This window comes from Mobula birostris, chromosome 22 (genome assembly GCF_030028105.1).
Source record: "Mobula birostris isolate sMobBir1 chromosome 22, sMobBir1.hap1, whole genome shotgun sequence".
Lineage (NCBI taxonomy): Eukaryota > Metazoa > Chordata > Chondrichthyes > Myliobatiformes > Myliobatidae > Mobula > Mobula birostris.
In genome coordinates, this window is record NC_092391.1 from 13863757 (window position 1) to 13885420 (window position 21664).

General features: G+C 41.7%; 1 protein-coding gene across 3 annotated transcripts in view; it reads right to left on the reverse strand.

Moving 5' to 3' along the window:
- The window catches only part of LOC140186135 (disabled homolog 2-interacting protein-like), a 606748-nt gene extending 593115 nt beyond the window's left edge, over positions 1 to 13633 (reverse strand). For 2 of the 3 annotated variants that reach the window (XM_072240040.1, XM_072240038.1), the window contains exon 1: positions 13572 to 13632. The gene's annotated coding sequence lies outside the window, so the exon portion shown is untranslated. Of the gene's footprint in view, positions 1 to 13571 lie in introns of all 3 variants that reach the window. The other variant, XM_072240039.1, reaches the window with a different exon arrangement.
- Between the last annotated feature and the right edge of the window lie 8031 nt (positions 13634 to 21664).

Consider the following 21664-nt stretch of genomic DNA (forward strand, 5'->3'; position numbering starts at 1 on the left):
CTTCCTTCAGTTAGTCCTGATGAAGGGTCTCGGCCTGAAACATCGACTGCACCTCTTCCTAGAGATGCTGCCTGGCCTGCTGCGTTCACCAGCAACTTTGATGTGTGTAGCCTGTCTGGTACCTGGATTTAGGACATCTCATCTGACCTGTAAAGGAATTTGAGTGCAAGGGAAGACCCAGTTGCCGTGGTCCAAGTGGGTACCAATGATGTAGATAGAATAAAAAAAAGGGTTTTGTTGGAGAATCTGAGCAGCTAGGGATTAAATTAAAAAGCAAAGCAAAAGAAGGTAATCTAGATTTTTACCTGAGCAATGTGTAAATTAGCACAGGGTCAAAAAGACTAGAGTTAAATGCATAGCACAAAGATTGGTGTGGGAGAAGTGGGCAGTGCTGACGAAGGAAAGAGTGTCCCAATGGGATGAGCTCCACCTGAACTAGATTGGGACCATGGATCTGGCAAATAACGTAACTGGGGCTCAGGATAGGGTTTTAAACTAAAGAGTAGGGAGGGTGGATTCAACAGGTTGGAAAAGTATGGATAAAATAAAAAGGCAGAAGAGTGCAGAAGAGGTTCCTGAGGTCTGTGGAATGAAAAACACAGTGTTTGGAAAGGGATAAGACTTTAATTTCCAGCAATATGGAGACAAGTGGAAGAGAGAGATAGTGAATACAGGACTGAAGGCATTATATTTGAATGCCCGCAGTATATGAAACAAGGTGGATAAGCTTGTGATGCAGTTAGAAATTGGCAGGTACAATATTGTGGCAGATTTCTTACTCAATGTTAGCAATATCAAGGAACTGATTATTAGCTTTACAAGGAGGAAACTACAGGTTTATGAGCCAGTCATCAAAGGATCACAGGTGGAGATGGTCAGCAACTTTAAATTCCTCAGTGTTATTACTTTGGAAGACCTGTCCTGGGACCAGCACATAAATTTAATTATGGCAGCACCTCTACTTCCTTGGGAGATTTCAAAGATTCAGCATGACATTTAAAACTCCAGCGACAAACATCTACAGATGTGTAGTGAAGAGTATATTGACTGGCTGCATCACAGTCTGGTATGGAGACACCAATGCCATCGAAAGGAAAATCCTACAAAAAGTAGGAAATACAGGCCAGGCCATCACAGGTAAAGTTCTCCCCACCATTATGCATATTTACAGGAAGCATTGTCACAGGAAAGCACCATTCATCATCAGGGACCTCTACCACCCAGGACATGCTTGCTTCTCACTGCTGCCATCAGGAAGAGTTACAGGAGCCTCAGGACTCACACCACCAGATTCAGGAACGGTTATTACCCCTCACCAGGCTCCTGAACCAAAGGGGAAAACATCACTCAACTTCACTTGTCCTGTCATTGAAGTGTTCTCACTACCTATGGACTCACTTTCAAGGACTCATTTCACATACTTGATATTTATTGTTTATTTATTTATTAGTTCTTTCTTTTTGTGTTTGCACAGTTTGTCGTCTTTTGCACACTGGCCCAATGCCCAACTTAGTGTGGTATTTTATTGATTCTATTACGAATCTATTGAGTATGCATACAAGAAAATGAATCTCAGGGTTGTACATGGTAACATGTGTACTTTGATAGTAAACTTACTTTGAATTATAGCTAAAAGCTCAGACCTGGGAGCGAAACATCCAAAGATACACTTTCTATCAAAAAGACAGCCAGATGGGTAGGGGGCTGGGATGGCTCGCTTGGTAAAAATAATTAAATTAAATCCTTAGCCAGTGACATACGATCAGAATATGTAGAATCCTTGGTTACAGTTAAGAAAATGGAAGAGTTAAAAACTTACTGATGGGAGTTCCATACAGGCCTCTGAATAGTTGCCAGGATGTGGAGGACAAATTGCAATAGAAAATAGAAAAGGCATGTAAGAAAGAGAATGTTATGGCAGTCACAGGAGATTGAAATATGCAGGTAGACTGAAGAGAGAGAGGGAAAAAAAAGGCTGGCAGTGGATCCCAGGAGAAGAAATTTATAGAATAGCTATCAGATGGTTTTTTTGGAACAGCTTGTCAAGTCCACTAGGGAAAAGGCAAATCTGGTTTTGGTGTTGTGTATTTTGCAACAGTCTTCACTTGTGCAACATGCCAGAAATTTGAGAGTCAGGGGCGGACACAGGTGTACTTGCTATTACTAAGGTGCTTTGGAGGCTGAAAAGTTTGAAGGTGGATAAATCACATAGACCAGATGGAGCACACCTCAGTGTTCTGGAAGACATATCTGAAGTGACTGTGGAGGCATTAGCAATGATCTTTTAAGAATCACTAGAGTCAAGAATGCTTCAATAAAACTTGGGGTGGGGTGGGGGAAGGAAAATAACAGGTGTCACTCCACTCCAAGTAGGAGGGGAGGCAAAAGATAGAAAAATAGAACCATAGAACCATAGAAACTACAGCACAGAAACAGGCCCTTTGGCCCTTCTTGGCTGTGCCGAACCATTTTCTGCCTAGTCCCACTGACTTGCACACGGACCATCTCCCTCCATACACCTCCCATCCATGTATCTGTCCAATTTATTTTTAAATGTTAAAAAAAACCCGCATTTACCACCTCGTCTGGCAGCTCATTCCATACTCCCACCACTCTCTGTGTGAAGAAACCCCCACTAATGTTCCCTTTAAACTTTTCCCCCCTCACCCTTAACCCATGTCCTCTGGTTTTTTTCTCCCCTTGCCTCAGTGGAAAAAGCCTGCTTGCATTCACTCTATCTATACTCATCATAACTTCATATACCTCTATCAAATCTCCCCTCATTCTTCTACGCTCCAGGGAATAAAGTCCTAACCTATTCAACCTTTCTCTGTAACTGAGTTTCTCAAGTCCCAGCAACATCCTTGTAAACCTTCTCTGCACTCTTTCAACTTTATTTATATCCTTCCTGTAATTTGGTGACCAAAACTGAACACAATACTCCAGATTCGGCCTCACCAATGCCTTATACAACCTCATCATAACATTCCAGCTCTTATACTCAATACTTCGATTAATAAAGGCCAATGTACCAAAAGCTCTCTTTATGACCTTATCTACCTGTGACGACACTTTTAGGGAATTTTGTACCTGTATTCCCAGATCCCTCTGTTCCACTGCACTCCTCAGTGCCTTACCATTAACCCTGTATGTTCTATGTTGGTTTGTCCTTCCAACGTGCAATACCTCACACTTGTCAGTATTAAACTCCATCTGCCATTTTTCAGCCCATTTTTCCAGCTGGTCCAAGTCCCTCTGCAGGCTCTGAAAACCTTCCTCACTGTCTACTACACCTCCAATCTTTGTATCATCAGCAAACTTGCTGATCCAATTTACCACATTATCATCCAGATCATTGATATAGATGACAAATAACAATGGACCCAGCACTGATCCCTGTGGCACACCACTAGTCACAGGCCTCCACTCAGAGAAGCAATTCTCTACCACCACTCTCTGGCTTCTTCCATCGAGCCAATGTCTAATCCAATTTACCACCTCTCCATGTATACCTAGCGACTGAATTTTCCTAACTAACCTCCCATGTGGGACCTTATCAAAGGCCTTACTGAAATCCATGTAGACAATATCCACTGCCTTCCCTTCATCCACTTTCCTGGTAACCTCCTCGAAAAACTCCAACAGATTGGTCAAACATGACCTACCATGCACAAAGCCATGTTGACTCTCCCTAATAAGCCCCTGTCTATCCAAATGCTTGTAGATTCTGTCTAAATTTAGGCTGGTTAGCCTGAACTCAGTGTTAAGATTTTAGAGTCCATTATTAAGGGTGAGGTTTCAATATACTTGGAAGTACATGATAAAATAAACAGAAGTCAGCATGCTTTCCTTGTCTGACAAATCTGTTGGAATTCTTGAAAGAAACAGGATAGACAAATAAGTGGACATGGTGTTTTCTTGTATTTTCAGAAGGCCTTTTACAAGGTGCTGCATACAAGGCTGCTAAACAAGATAAGAACCCATATATTACAGGAAATATACGAGTAAGGACAGAAGACTGGCTGACTGGCAGAAAGCAAACAGTAGGAATAAAGGGGGCCTTTCTGATTGGCTGCCAGTGACTAGCAGTGCTCCGCAGGGGTCAGTATTAGACCTGCTACTTTTCATGTTATGCTAATGACCCAGAATACAGAATTGATGGCTTTGTGGCCAAGTTTGTGGATGATACAAAGTTAGGTGGAGGGTGTAGGTAATGTTGTGGAAGCAATGAGTCTGCAGAGAGACTTGGACAAGTGGGGAGACTGAACAAAGAAGCAGCAGGTGGTGTACAGCATTGGGAAGAATATGAATACTGAGAGATTTTTGTTAAATTGGAGGTGAAAAGGGACTTGGAAGTCCTAGTGCAGGATTCCCTAAAGCAGGAGTTCCAACCTGGGATCTTGCTTAAAGATGTTGGTCCATGGCATAAAACAGGTAGGGAATCCCTACCCTAAAGGTTCACTTGCAGGTTCAGTTGGCAGTAAGAAAGATAAAAATGAAGTGTTCACATTCATCTTGAGAGGGCTAGAATATAAAGGCAAGGGTATAATGCTAACACGAGGAATTCTGCAGATGCTGGAAATTCAAGCAACACACATCAAAGTTGCTGGTGAACGCAGCAGGCCAGGCAGCATCTCTAGGAAGAGGTACAGTCGACGTTTCAAGGTTCACCAGCAACTTTGATGTGTGTTGCTTGAGGGTATAATGCTGATGTTTTAAGGCTTTCATCAGACCACCTTTGGAGTATTGAGCTTTTGGTTCCATACCCAAGGATGAGCTAGTGTTGGAAAGAGTTTGGAGATTTACAAAAACCCTAGAGATGAAAAGATTAACAAATGAGAAGCATTTGACACTGGGCATATATCTGCTGGAGATTAGAAGGTGGAGGTGATGGTGGGAGTGAAGATCTCACTGAAATCTACTAAATATTGAAAGGCCTGCGAAGGGTGGGCATGGGAGATTGTTCCCAGTAGTGGGAGAGTTCAGGATCAGAGGGCACAGCCTCAGAATAAAAGGATCTCACTTTAGATGAGGAATTTCTTTACCCAGAAAGTAGTAAGCCTGGAATTCATTGCCACAGACAGTCGTGGAGGATAAGTCATTAGGTATACAATATTATGATTAGTAAGAGTGTCAAAGATTATGGCGAAAAAGATAAGAGAATGGGTTGACAGCAGGAATACAACCAGCCAAATGGCAGAGCAAATTCAATAGGCTAAATGGCCCAATTCTGCTTCTGTCATAGTCACTCCAGAACCCAAAATTGCACTTTGAACCCTCTAGCAATGGCCGTAATTCTTTAAAAAACTGCAATCCTGGTCTTCCACAAAATTCCTGCTGTAGAGAACAAAAATGAAAGAATATTGTATTGTATTGTTTTCTTTTTAGCATGTGATATAGAGGATTTTGGCTAACATTCCTTGCTGCTGAAAATGTGTCACCTACATCAGCTGGCTCCTGTAATGCAACAGCTTTGTTGCTACAGCACCCTGCAAGAATCAGCATAAAATAGCCAACATTTATTTTGTGAAGCAGACAGCAAATTATACCCCATCCCATCCTCCATCAAAATGATTGAGGAACATTCCAAATATACCTCCCATCATTGACCCAAGCAGGTGTTCCCAACCTTTTTTACTCCATGGAGCAGTACCATTAAGCAAGGGATCTGTGGACCCCAGGATGGGAACCCCTGCCCTAGGGATTAATATTGTTATTACTTATGGCTTCATATCACAGTCTCTAACGATCACAGTTGATTGTTATGCTTTATAAATGGGTATCAAATGCATATTTTTCTTTAAATCACGAAGTATCCCATTTCCACACGAGTTACATTTTCAGAAGACATTTAATCACAAGTCAAAATTTCAGCATGGTTGATCTGCAGTCAACCAACTGTTCTCAGTTGCATTCAGAATAATGGTAACATCACTGCACTGTGAAGAATTCCATTTCATTATCCGACAAGATCATATGAATAACACTCTTCAATACAAATGAGTTTAACATCCATTAGAACAGAAAAAGATTCCCCATGTTAAACAACAATTTTTCAGAGCACACCGTTATAAATGATCACTCAAGAACATTTCAAACATTCCATAATTACTCCACTTAAATGTAAAATCTCCATTCCCTGGATGTGATCATCAACATCTGCATTTATTGCCCAGCTCCAGCAGGTTAATTTAAATGTAGCAAGAACATCAAAGTAATAACTATAATTTAACCACTGCACCAGAAAGCCACTCAGATAAAGCAATGGTATTCTATTTTTGTTAAGATTATATGGTTTTTTTTTCTGTTAAATCCCAAAGTTAGTTTTTCCATATTACACAAAACTGCAGAATTCTTCACATTACATAGTACTGCAAGATGCAGTGTTGGACATCTAAAATGGGAGGATGAACTATTCTGTGGACATACTTCCAGCCACAGTTCCTGGGAGCCAGATTCTATCCTGACTTTGATGTCTGTGAGGAGTTTACACGTCTTTCAGTGAACTAGTGAATTCCTTCTGGTTGTTCTTGATTCCTTACGTGAACCTTTGCTGGTAATTTAATTGGCTGAAAGAATCAAACAGGAGTTGATGTGCATGAGTAAGAGGGAACAATTTGCAGGGTAAGAGGGAAATAAGATGTAGGAGCACTCCATGAACTAAATAGGTTTCCACTATATTGTTGCAAATATGAGGTAAGGTTATTTGCTTAAAGCACCACAACCCATTGCTGAACCAGTTTGCCAAGCTACACAAGCAAATATTGCACATTGTTTTAATATCATTATGTATACCCAGTGCTAAGAATGACTTCATCATTCAATTAAACATCTCCACCTCTTCCCAGTCTTTGCTTTAGTGTAGAAACACAGGCTATGCTTAGGTTACAAGCACCCAAAATGTACAATATTATTAAGAGTCTAATTTACATGCATTTATTCCTAGGAACAACAGACTAGTTCCTCTCTCCACTTTGTTCCTTCTCAGTTGTGCTTGATGCCATTTATTACAACACTGTGGAGGTATGGTTACCATATCAAGTAGTATGGATAAAAATCCACACTGACAAGTAGATGAAAATCAATACAAAAATCTATATAAAAAAGGAATCTAATCCCTACTCAGATATAGCTGTAAGCTTAAAGAAAACTGGGTATTTCTGGATAACCACAGTGCTTAGAATGGGCCAAATTGGTGACTCTCCAAGCAATTATTCATACCCTTTCAACTTGGGAATTTCTCTTCCCCAGCAAACACATTATTGCCAGCTTCTTCCAGTCCATCTTCTGAACTGGAGTTCATTCAAAACACCACTGCCTGCCCTGACCTTTACTTAAGCATATTCATTCATCACATGGTTCAATTTGCATTGTTAGCCATTGACTCAACAGCAAAATGCTCTCAAATCAAGTTCAAGTTTATTGTTTGTAATGTACCATGTCAATGACGTAGGTGATCATAGGCTTTCCACGGCTACGATTGTTCTTGACAATTTTTTCTTCAGAAGTGGTTTGCCATTGCCTTCTTCTGAGCAGTGTCTTTACAAGATGGGTGTGCCCAGCCATTATCAATACTCTTCACAGATTGTCTGTCTGGTTGCATAATCAGGACTTGTGATATACACCAGCTGCTCATAAGACCATCCACCACCTGCTCCCATGGTTTCCTGTGACCCTGATATAGGGGGGCTAAGCAGGTGCTACACCTTGCCCAAGGGCGACCTGCAGGCTAGCGGAAAGAAGGAGAACCTTACGCCTCCTTTGGTTGAGTCAAAGTACATTTATTATCAAGGCAAACACAAGGAAAGCTGCAGATACTAGAAATTCAAGCAACACGCACAAAAAATGCTGGTGAACGCAGCAGGCCAGGCAGCATCTATAGGAAGAGGTACAGTCGAGGTTTCCTCCTGATGAAGGGTCTTGGCCCAGAACGCCGACTGTACCTCTTCCTATAGATGCTGCCTGGCCTGCTGCATTCACCAGCATCTTTTCTGTGTGTTGCTTTATTATCAAAGTATATTTACTTAATATAACCTTGAGATTTATCCTCTTGCAGGCAGCTAAAAACAAAGAAACCCACTAGATCCATCAAAACAAAAGAAGACCGTCAAACACCCAGTGCATAAAAAAAAAGAAAAATCATGCAAACAGTAAAGGTAAGCAAATGGCATTCAGAACTGAAGTTCACAAAAGTGAGTCCACACTGTGATAGTTGGAGGCCAGACACATACTTTGGTGCAGAGATGAGTAAACCTTGTGGAGTAACAAGTTTAACTTCAGCACAGAGACGAGTAAGCCTCGAGAAGCAGTGATTTGAACCAGCCCATGCCTCGCCCCTGTCCCTGACACCCTGTCCTTTTCAGTCTGGCCCAGTGCTTAAATTGTCCAGACCTTGCACATCTCCATTCCTCCACCCATTACATATATTAAGCCAAATAAAAAAATGTTCCTCCGGACCATGGTGCACCCACAACACATAAAACAAAATATTACCACAAATAAGTACATAAAATATCAAAGTGCATATAGTACACAGTACAGGTAAACAATACAGTAAGCAACTCAATGACCTACTGACGAGACCTCGGGGGAGGCAGGGTATTCATTAGTCTCACAGCCTGAGGGAAGATGCTGTTACCCAATCCTCTAGTTCTAATCCTGATGCTTCTGTACCTCCATACTGACAATAGGGGGCCAGAGTGATTGTAGGATGGCTAGTAGGGATCCTCAACAATGCCCTTTATATACAATAATCCCAGTAAATGTCACAAATAGGGGGAAGACCTCCATCCGCCACAACAGACAGGATCTCCCGGTAGCCACCCACTTCAACTCTGCTTCCTATTCCCATTCGGATATGTCCATACATGCCCTTCTCTACTGCCATGATGAAGCTAAACCGAGGTTGCAGAAGCAACACCTCACATACCGTCTAGGTAGTCCCCAGCCCCTTGGTATAAACATAGAATTCTCCAACTTCCAGTAATTCCCTCCCCCTCCATTCCCCTATCCCTATTTCACTCTGCCCCCTCTACCAGCTGCCTATCTCCTCCCTCATGGTTCCGCCTCCTTCTACTACCCATTGTGTTTTCCCCTATTCTTCACCTTTCCTGCCTATCCCCTCCCTGCTTCCCCTCCCCCACCCCTTTATCTTTCCTCTTACTGGTTTTTCACCTGGAACCTACCAGCCTTCTCCTTCCCACCCTCCCCTCACCTTCTTTATAGGGCCTCTGCCCCTTCCCTCTTCAGTCCTGACAAAGGGTTCCAGCCCGAAACGTTGACTGATCGTTTCCACGGATGCTGCCCGACCTGCTGAGTTCCTCCAGCATGTTGTGAGCGATTGGTGATCTCTTTGACTGTTTTTACTATTGGTCTTGTGGTCAGATGCCTTGCAACTTCCATACCACACAAAGATGCAGTAAAACAGGGCATTCTGTTGATGCTTCTCTAGAAAGCTGTTAGAATGGGGGGGAGAATGGGGAGCCTTGCACACTTTAGTCTCCTCAGAAAGTGTACACACTGCTGCAGCTTTTCATCTAGTGAGGTAGTGTTTGGGTCTCAGTTAGATCGTCCATTATGTGTATACCAAGGAACTTTGTGTTCTTCACCAGAACTATCGATGTGCAAAAGAGTGGTCAACCTGTGCCTCCTGAAGTTCACAATCATCTGTCTTGTCCATGTTAAGACTCAGGTTGTTGTTCTCAAACCACTTGTCAAGCCTCTCTTCATGCTGACTCATCATTGTTGCTGGCGAGGCCAAGCACTGTCATATCATCACCAAACTTGATGACACGATTTGAGCTGGATCTGGTAAGTCATCATCAGCAAGCCTGAGCACACAGCCTCGGGAGCACCAGTGGTCAACGCAATGAAGCTTGAGATGTTACTACCAACTCAGACTGACTGAAGTCTTTCCATCAAGAAGTTCAAGATCTAGTTATAGAGAGCAGTGTTGAGTCCAAGCAAGAACAGTTCTGTAAATTCAGTGTTACCCCTTCCTATTTCCATATTCTCCTCCACCTCTATAAATAGTCACTGATGCCAGCTCTCTTCCTATAGTAACTTGAAGATTTAAAATCACCCTCCCACTGGTGGCAATGCCATCAATCTTAAAGGTCCCAAGACCTGGGGATTCCCTCTAAAAGTTGTTGTATTCCTAACTACCCTAATAACTCATTATGAAGATTGCAACAAATTTGGTTGGACAAAACTTCCATGAATTACCTTGGATTTATTACAATACATGACAAACAGCTTCTAAACTAGTTGTAGAAAATTGAATTGGGCTTCACTGCTCTTACCCTCAGCCATCATTTTCATTATGCTTATCACTCAATTGGCACCTCCATACCAGACAGACACTTAGAATGCTCTCCACAGTACATTGGTAGAAATTCATAAGTGTCTTTGGTGAAATACCAAATTGCCTCAAACTTTTAATGAAATATACCTGCTGGCATGCCTACTTTGTAGTTACATCAATATGTGAGGCCCAGGATAAATCTTCAGCGATGTTAACAACCAGGAACTTTTCACCTTTTCCACTACAGACCTCTTGATGAGAACTGGTGTGTGTTCTCCCCACTTCCCCTTCCTAAAGTCCACCATCAATTCCTTGGTCTTACTGACCAAGTGCAAGGTTGTTGCAACACCACTCAACCACCTGATCTATCTCACTCGTGTGTACCTTCTCACAATATCTACAATTGTACTATCTGCAAGGGTTTGCAGATCAATGATTACAGTATCTTGTTACAAGTTGGCTGTTCATTCATTGGGAGGAACATTCTGTCCAGTTAATCAATGTTCTAACAAAAGGAACAGGTTTGTTGATAGCAAGGCAACGGGAGAAGTCCAATGCAGTTAAATATTACCAGTCTGATCTTTTCTTTCCCCAGTGAAGTGATCCCAAGTTTGTCAGCAGTGCTATCAAATGAAACCTTTGGTGCGCAGCTTGGTTTCCATTAGGTGACTCAGCTCAAGGTTTGGTGTAAACACGTAAACTAAAATTCTGAGACAAGACAAGAGTAATTAATTATTTTTGACAGCATCTGGCCAAGAATGACAACATAGAAAAATAAGTGGAAATTAAGGAGGAAAGTTTCTACTTGAAGTAATTTCTAGCAAAGTGGAATACAATGTCCTAGCTTCAATAAACATTCCTTCATTACGCGAAATTGAATTGATAAATGCCGAGTATCCACTCCTAACATGGCAAAGTAGATAACAAAGTAGATTATGCCTACGTGCAAAATAGCGCAATCAATAAGACATGGGTTGACATGTAGCAAATAACACCTGTGACATTCCCAGCAAATGCTGGTTAGACTTTCAATGTCAAAACGTTAGCCATCAACATGTTGGAAGTCATTACCAAGCAGAAACTAAATTGGACCAGTTAATATTAATAGTGCATCCAAGAAGCAGGCTGAAGTTTATGTTCTCCAGCAAGTGATACATTCTAGTCTTTCAACATCAACATTGCATTTCTGGAGTACTGCAGGATTAAGCAGAGTAAATCAAGCAATTCTGCATCTTCTATAACAAAACCCATTTTCTGGCACCCCTTCCATCAATTAAAATATCCACTCCTTTGGGAAGTAACACATCTGCCACAAGTATGCCAGACACTAACCTTCCCCAGATCAGAAATATTCAAGCCTGTTACATTTGTACAGGCAGTTATAAATTAGGATGTGATCATTTGACTGAGAAGTACAGGCGCTACTTCTTGCAGAGGGTGGCAAATCTCTGAAATTCTCTACCATAGAAGGTTAGCTAGACCATTGGAGATATTTAAAGAGGAAGCAGATATCCTTTGATAGATCAGAGAATTGAGGGCTATGGGGAGCTGACACAGTACAGGAGAGGTGGCCTGGGTATATAGCCCATAGCCATATTGAACATCAGGGCAGGTTGAGCAGCTGAGTTGCTTCCTTGTGCTCTTATTTTCCTACATTTACAACAGAAAATCTAACCATCATCCTCCTGACAATAAATGACATTACTGTCACTATGTCCCACCCAATGGTCTCTAACTCAATTAAACCAGCCACATTAATGCAACCCACAATGTGGCACCCTAAAGGCTTTCCACCATGTACAAGGCACAAGTCTGGATGAGTGTTGCTCAAATTCAAGTTCAACAAAATCCTGAGCAGACATAAAACTGGCAGCTCATTCACCATCCTAAACATGCACTCTGTATAGCAATGGTGCTACCTTACAAATACTACTTTCCTAGGCTACTCTAACAAAACCTCCAAACTCCACAGCTCTAATATCAAGACAAAAGCAGCAGATGCAAGGGAACATCAGCAATGCAGGCACCTGAAAGTTACAAGCCATCCCAAATGGGAAATACATTACCAGTTCTTCATTGTCACTAGGTCCAAATCCCTGAATTCCCAACCCATCAGGCAACGGCTGGATATTCATTGGGACTTTGACATTGCGGAAGCTTCAAAGTAAGTATGAATGTGCCAGAGGTACCCAGACGTATGCCCCACATGTTTGCAATCCCTCACTTGTATGGCTCACGTCAACTCAGCACTTCAGTACCCAGACTACCACAGAATCAAACACGTACACCAACACACAAATGGCTCCATTAACACATATGCAGATCAGCTTTATTTGCCACCAACACAGTCAGAGGATGTGCTGGGGGGTGGGGGGGTTGCCTGCAAGTGTCACCATGCTTTCCGCACCAACAAGCAGAGAATTGGGAGCAATGGGAACTGACACAGAAAGGCAGAGGTGGATCACCTGTAGAAGATCATGCTCTCTATACTTTCTGGAAGTTAATAAATTGCCTATAACCGCACTTGAACTTCATGTTTACATAAGCGTTTTTCAGCTTATGCACTCAGGAGCACACACTCCTCATAAGGCATCCGCAATTGCATTTTCACTAAGTCTACTCTGATTACTCCCTGCTCAACTCCAGACACTTTCCCTTCTTCGCATCCCTGTTATCTTCTCTCATGCAATGTCTTCGCAATATGCAGGGACCGTTCATTTCTACCCAACTCCAGTGCATTGACTTTCTCTGTTTGGAAGCATTAGCATCCAGTTTCGCACACACACCTTGTACATGCCGTCCACGTTTCCTTGATGTATGCAGCCCTCGCAGGCATTCACTGCCCGCACTTCCACACTTGAGCTGCCATGCACACGCCCAACACGTGCCCTCATCTCGCGCCCAACACATCCACCCCTCGGAAAGAAAAATCAATCATCTCACAAAATGCAATAAGTTATTCCTTGACCAAAAATAAATTCAATTTCAAGCGCAGCATACACAAGCAAGATCGCTGCTTGGGAGAGGGGGGAAAAGAAGGGTGCACAGTTCCAATGTGATTAATCGTTTGTTTTGAACGTACGATAATTGAGTCGCCTTGGATGGAACGATGATTGCAACAGAACTGATTCCGATCAGCTTAAAGTTGGTTCAGTCACAACACCAAAACAAAAATGGGACAGGTGCACCTGCTGGCTCCCTGAAACTTTGAGGGCGATGGAAGTGATCGTCGCCGCGCGGGACTAACCGTCTTGATAGCCGGACTCACCGTATACTCGGATCCAGCCCTGGTACAAACTAGAAGCAAAGTAGAGCAACGAGTCCAGATCTATGGTCTCCTCCATCGAGTTGCCGCCGTGTCCGCCTGACCGAAACTGTCACCTCTCCTCAACACAGTCCCGCGCCGCCCGCTGAAGGTCCTCACCTTGCCCTGCCCCGCCCCGCCCCGACCCGCTACCTCTCCACTACCTTTCCCTTTACAAAATAAAATCCTCGTATCTCTATATTTCTCCCCTCTCCCAAAATCCAACTTTCATTTACAGCTCATCTAGCCAAAGTCAGCGCCTTTTATTCAATTCGAATTAAATCACCTGGCTCCGAGCTCGCTCTCCGCCCGCCTTCGCGCTCAATACTCAGTGGAGGACGCGCGTTGATTGACGGCGTAAGTACCCATTCAACAAAGGAGTGGGATTTGATAGACAGACATATTATCCACTTAGCTATTAATATAAGAACTGATTGGCAGGACTAGTGACCACACAGGAATCCTCTAAAATGGGCGGTTGTTCCAGACAGAAGCTGAAGAACCATTTGCGATGGAAGCAATGGGTGCGCTATCCTAGGTTCACAGGTTTATTTCATATGGACTCAGACTTTACGTGATTCTAATGTTCCCAAAAATAATTGGAACTTGCACTAGTTGTTAACTTTAACTCACCCAAGCCCGAATGACAAATCAGCATTCATTATCATTGACCATTGACCTTCCGGCTTCAAAATTAACCTTTTGATATGAAATAAAGAGAGCTACCTTATCAATTCCAATCTGTCAAGGGAAAGTGGTAAATAGAATGAATTCTCTAATTCCATGTGCTAATTTCCATCCAGAATTTTGCAGTAATTGTTTTACTCAGTTCCCATAACCAGTCCTTTTCAGTACCTCAATTACAAGGGAGCACCAAGGGACCAAACAAGGGCACAATTTTGACCGCTCTGTTCACACATTGCAAAATAAATGAGGCAGAGCAAATTATGGTGGAGAATAGACTTGCAGATCTAAAACAAAAACGAGATAAGAAATGCAATGTCAGGGCATTTTTCTCGCAGTATAGAGCGCATGAAATTCAGTCTGTAGTTCAGCAGGTCGGGCAGCATCCGTGGAAACGATGAGTCCCTCATGGTTCCGCCTCCTTCTACTGCCCATTGTGTTTTCCCCTATTCCTTCTTCACCTTTCCTGCCTATCACCTCCCTGCCTCCCTTCCCCTACCCCTTTATCTTTCCCCTTACTGGTTTTTCACCTGGAACCTTCTCCTTCCCACCCTCCCCCCACTTTCTTTATAGGGTCTCTGCCCCTTCCCCCTACAGTCCTGACGTAGGGTTCTGGCCCGAAACATCGACTCATCATTTCCACGGATGCTGCCCGACCTGCTGAGTTCCTCCAGCGTGTTGTGAGTGTTGCTTTGACCCCAGCATCTGCAGACTGTTTTGTGTTCAGTCTGTAGTTTATAATCTGAATTCTGAAAGGAAAACACTTGAAAGGGACAAAGAAGATGGATTCTGGTGGAACTGGTGTCCTGATGAAGGGTCTCAGCCCAAAATAGCAACTGTTTATTCATCTCTACAGATGCTGCCTGACTTGCTGAGCATTCAGTGCGAGTTGCTCTGGATTTTCACAGTCTGCAGAACCTCTTGTGCTTTGGATTCATCCAAAAAGGTCTTCAGGCCTATTCTTCCATAGCCGATTTTATATATAAATAAAATCCAGTCACACAAGCAATGTTGCAGATGCTGCAAAGTATGAGACGATAAGACATAAGAGCAGAGTTAGGCCATTCTGCCCACCCAGTCTGTGATCATTAACACATATGCATCTGAACTTTTTATACCGATCTTGGTTCCATGTCTTTATTATTTTTCCCTGATAAACAAAAATGATCTCCACCTAACTTGTAGTGTTGGGAAGTTTTAGACCATTATACTGCATGACAGTAGTATACAAAAAGCACGGTATAAAATTATGTCAGTCTGATAATGCACGTTCCGTAGCTTCTCAAATTTATTGTAATGTAGTTAAAAAATATTCTTGGACTGTGAAATTCATAAGTAGGTACAGTAATGTTTAAACTTTAACTTCATTGTTTCTTTCTCTGGCCCCCATCTTTTGTTCCTTGTCCCCTAATTCATTCCATAAAATATACTTATTTTTAGGAGACATAAAATTTCAATTCCATTAATTCCATTATTCTTTACACAAATGATTCATGTGAGTAAATTTCAAAGTTTTCTGTTGGTCCCCATGAACAATTAATGGCTTATTCTGATTGGCTACCACCTTGTATCTCATTTGACGATGCTTATTGTTCCATATTAATGTAATTGCCTGAGAGATCTATATATTCAATATCTAAAGAATCATTTAATGTATTCCATTTATTATGTTCTTCATTTCAAAAATGTCTATTTGTCCTCGTATTTTTGCCTGTCTAGGGTTTAACAAAATACATAAATGCATTTCCAACTAATTGACTTGCCATTGATATCTATCATGGAATTTATTCCATCATAATCATTTTCAAATAATTACAGACAATAAAATCTTTAGAGAATGTGAAAATAACTGATGAATTTGGGATCAATTAATTTTTTTCGGAAAAGGAAAAGCAGGGGAAAAACATGGAAGACATCTTCATATAATTTTTTAAATGCGTACATTTTGTGGAATAACTGCAGTGGTAAGGACTTCAATCAACACAATGATTCATGACAGCTACAAGAAATTCAGGTTGTTGCTGCAATATTTGTAAAAGGAAGAAATTCTGCAGATGCTGGAAATCCAAAGTCAGACCGCATCTATGGAGAGGAATAAACAGTCAGCATTTCAGGCTGAGTCCTGATGAAGGGTCTCAGCCCAACATGTTGACTGTTTATTCATTTCTATAGATGCTACCTGACCTATTGAATTCCTCCAGCATTTTGTATATGTTACACTGTAATATTTGCATTTTATACATTTTTTTAAATTACTGAAACTGACCAGAAAACGCAATTGAAAATTTGGGATTTGTATGTTCTAAGAAGCCATTTGGCCTCGGTGTTCACTGAATCATCCACTTCCTTTTGCTATTGAAAATGTTCGTACTTTAAGGGAATATCCGTCTTCCTGATAACAACCCAGTGCATCAATCAAAATATGTCAGGTTTCTCAGTATCTTTTTTCTTCCCCAAAAAAAGTGGTCCAATTAAAGCAGAACAACTCATGTAGCAGCAACAACAATAAAACCAAACAAGACAACAACAGCAAAGTAATCGCTTTGCCCCCCAAATGATACTGAGAACTAAAGAGTCCTCTTTTATCCCTTGTTTCATATTTCAAGTAAATGTTCCCTTTTTTTAAAAATTTCGTAGTTTTCTAGACCATAAACTAACAGAAGTGATGGGATAAAAGGCTACAGATAAGCTCCTAAAGTGCTCCAAATGAAATAGCAATGCTCAAGGAGATCTCTAATTTTCACTATTGGAGAGAAATCCATTACTTTCCACTATCTAATCACCCTGGTTGAGATCAATAGCACAGACTGCTCTGTTCCGTCACTGAACTACTGCAGTTGTCTTTCTGTTTCTTCCTGTCTTTTCCTACACTGTTTTCCTGTCCTTATGAAAACGAACTATCCTGAACATTTAACTTTATATTTTTTTTAACATGGACAGCATTCTAACTGGGTGCATCACCATCTGGTATGCAGGGGCCACACTGCACAGGATTGGAAAAGCTTCAAAGTTCAAAGCAAATGTATTATCAAAGTACATACACGTCACCATATACAACTCTGAGATTAATTTACCTCTGGGCATACTTAATAAATCTATAGAATAATAACCAAAACAGAATCAATAGAAGACTCCTAACTTGGGTGTTCAACCTGTGGGCAAAAGAAAACAAACTGCCAAATATAAAAATAAACAAATAATAATAATAAATAAATAAGCAATAAATATCGAGAACATAAGATAAAGAGACCTTGAAATTGAGTTCATTGGTTGTGGGAACATTTCAGTGATCGAGCAAGTGAAGTTGAGCGAAGTTATCCCCTTAGGTTCAAGAGCCTGTTGGTTGAGGGGTAGAGGTTTGTCGACTTAGTCAGCTCTTTCGTCGGCACTGGCCTCCCCACCATCAAGAACATCTATAGAAAGGCGACTTCTGTCATTAAATAATCTCAGCACCGAGTGCTTCCCCTCTTCTCATTACTACCACCAAGGAGGAGGTACAGGAGCCTAAAGGTACCTACTCAATGTTTTAGAAATAGTTCCTTTCCTTTTCCATCAGATTTCTGAACTGTGCAATTGGGGAGTAATCATGCATCATAAAATAACTAAGTAGTGCTAAAAGAGAGCAAATTAGAGAGGTACTCTAATTTGCTCTCTTTTAGCACTACTTAGTTATTTTATTGGCATTTCTAATTGAGTACTACACTGTACTGCTACTACCAAACAAAATAAATTGCACAACATCTGTCAGAGATAACAAACCTGACAATAATAATAATAAACCTTGAGTAACACGCACAAAATGTCACGCAACTCAGTTCTTCCAGCATTTTGTGTGTGGTACCCAAATAAGATTGTTTGGGGAAAAAAAAGAGGCAGTGCATCTATTCCTCACCTATCAACCCTGTTAGGAATTTAGTGCAAATTGGATATCGACAAAATCTCAAATGATATTCCCTCCAACTATACTAAATGTCTGTAAGGCCATTCACTAACTGCACTCACACATGAACAGTCTCTTACGTAAATAATAAATCCTAGTTGTTAGCCATAGACATATTCACTAATACAAAGGGGTGAAAGTTGGAAGAAGAATGTCCCCACTTCCAGTTTCATTATTTAGTCTACTTTATAGTGAAATAAATGACAGTAGAAAACATAAATATGTAGAGTTTGAATGCTTAGCTTTCTATTTTGAACATCGATGGACAGCTATTATTGGTACAGATAAGCTTTGTTTGCAGAAAAAAATGCTCGTCCCTCGGTATTTATTGACAATGAATTTATTCGGTTTATTTCCTTGACATACACTGTTTTAAGTTAATAAGAAAATATTTTGTGTATTTTTTTTAAAAAATAGGATATGAAGTGCAGGTTCGTACCAATTATAGCCATGGCTTATGGCTTTACTGTCTAGCACTATGCATGATTACTCCCCAATTGCACAAACATAGAAACACCATTATGTTAGATCATAAAAATGTTCATCTTGGATATGCTTTCATAAGGTAAGAATGCAGCAATAAAATTATGCATATTCTCTATCTGCTGTCACTTCTAAAGGTACATGCAACAAAACTTTTAAAACAACCTTGAAATTTCCGAAGTTTTAAGAAGGGAACTTCAGACAGAATGTACAGAATAATTTGAAAGCATTTAAAATTAAAATAATAGAATTATTGAAAAATCTTCACCTTAGCAGCCAGGCATGTTTTTCAGTAAAGTATGTAAAATAATTTCCCCCATTTCTTCTTTGTGGATATCAGTTGACCTATACCACGATTCTAAATGTATTCTGCCAAAAAGTTAACTATTAAAATTTACCATTGCCTCGGAGTCATGGAGAAATACATGCTGATCACGGTACCCACTCAACTAGCATCAATTTCCTGTGTTCGGCCCTCCATGTACCTATCTAAGAGCTTCCTAAACTATACTATTGTACTTGGCTCAACCACTTGCTCTGACACCTTATTCCATATATTCACAATCCTCGACGTGAAAAAGTTGATACATCAGGTATCTTTAAATCTTTCCCATCTCACTCTAAACCTATGCTCGCAAACACAAGGAATTCTGCAGATGCTGGAAATTCAAGCAACACACATCAAAGTTGCTGGTGAACGCAGCAGGCCAGGCAGCATCTCTAGGAAGAGGTACAGTTGACATTTCAGGCCGAGACCCTTCGTCAGGACTAACTGAAGGAAGAGCTAGTAAGAGATTTGAAAGGGACAGAGGGAGAAAAAGGAGTGAGAGAGAAAGAATGTGTGTATATAAATAAATAATGGATGGGGTACGAGGGGGAGGTGGGGCATTAGTGGAAGTTAGAGAAGTCAATGTTCATGTCATCAGGTTGCAGGCTACTCAGACAGAATATAAGGTGTTGTTCCTCCAACCTGAGTGTGGCTTCATCTTTATAGTAGAGGAGGCCGTGGATAGACATATCAGAATGGGAACGGAATGTGGAATTAAAATGTGTGGCCACTGGGAGATCCTGCTTTCTCTGGTGGACAGAACGTAGGTGTTCAGTGAAACGATCTCCCAGTCTGCGTCGGGTCTTGCCAATATATAGAAGACCACATCGGGAGCACCGGACGCAGCATATCACCCCAGCCGACTCACAGGTGAAGTGTCGCCTCACCTGGAAGGACTGTCTGGGGCCCTGAATGGTGGTAAGGGAGGAAGTGTAAGGGCATGTGTAGCACTTGTTCCGCTTACAAGGATAAGTGCCAGGAGGGAGATCAGTGGGGAGGGATGGGGGGGACGAACGGACAAGGGAGTCGATTAGGGAGCGATCCCTGCAGAAGGCGGGGGGGGGGGGGACGGAAAGATGTGCCTAGTGGTGGGATCCCGTTGGAGGTGGTGGAAGTTATGGAGAATAATATGTTGGATCCAGAGGCTCCGTCTTGGGTAGGTTGGAGGAACAACACCTTATATTCCATCTGGGTAGCCTCCAACCTGATGGTATGAACACTGACTTCTCTAACTTCCGTTAATGCCGCACCTCCCCGCCCGTACCCCATCCATTATTTATTTATATACACACATTCTTTCTCTCTCTCTCCTTTTTCTCCCTCTGTCCCTCTGACTATACCCCTTGCCCATCCTCTGGGTTTCCCCCCCTCCCCCTTTTCCTTCTCCCTGGGCCTCCTGTCCCATGATCCTCTCATATCCCTTTTGCCAATCACCTGTCCAGCTCTTGGCTCCATCCCTCCCCATCCTGTCTTCTCCCATCATTTTGGATCTCCCCCTCTCCCTCTCACTTTCAAATCTCTTACTAGCTCTTCCTTCAGTTAATCCTGACGAAGGGTCTCGGCCCGAAACGTCGACTGTACCTCTTCCTAACGATGTTGCCTGGCCTGCTGCGTTCACCAGCAACTTTGATGTGTGTTGCTAAACCTATGCTCCCTAGTTTTGGACTCTCCTCCACCGGGAAGAAGACTGTTGTCCATGTCTCACATAATTTAAATATTTCTATAATGTTGCCGTTCATTCTTTTACGTTCTAAGTAAAAAACATAGCCTGGTCAAACTCTTCCTATATTTCAGTTCTTCTAGTCCTAGCAACATCCTTGCAAATATTTTCTTCAGTCTGTCCAATTTAACTATGTCTTTCCTATAACAGGGTGATGAAAACTGTACACACCAACTGTACACAACTGTGATGTCACCAACAACGTGTTCAAATGCAATTCCTACACACAGGACTCTGACTGATGAAGGCCAGTGAGTACTAAACACCTTTTTCCACTACCTTGTTTACCTGTGACACTGCATTCAACAAACTATGCACTTGTTCCAAAGCACACTAGTGCCTCACCATTCATACTATAAGTTCTATGCTGGTGTGACTTTCCAAAATTCATCATCTCACACTTATCCTTATTAAAATCTATTGACACTCCTTGGCCCACTTCCCTAATTGATCAAGATCCCCTGTAATCTACAACACTCCCTATTTCAACTCATACTTATTGAGGAAGCCTCGTACATTCACATCCAAATTATCGATATAAATAATAATATCAAGGGTCCTAACATTGACCCCTGAGGCACACCGCTAATCACTGGCCTCCATTTCAAGAAGAAGCCTTTAACCACCATACTTTGCCTCCTACCTCAAAACCAATTTTGAGTCCACCTAACTGTCTTTCCCTGGATTCCATTGGAACTAACCATCCAAATCAGCATGTGGGACCTTGTCAAAGGCCTTATTAAAGTCTAAATTGAAAGTTTCCACTGCTCTATCCTCATTTAATATTCATCTACCACTTCAAACCACATAGCATCTGTGAAGGGCAATGGACAGTCCACATTTCAGGTTGAGACTCTTCATCTGTACTGGATCCAAAACATCGACTGTCCATCTCCCCCTAC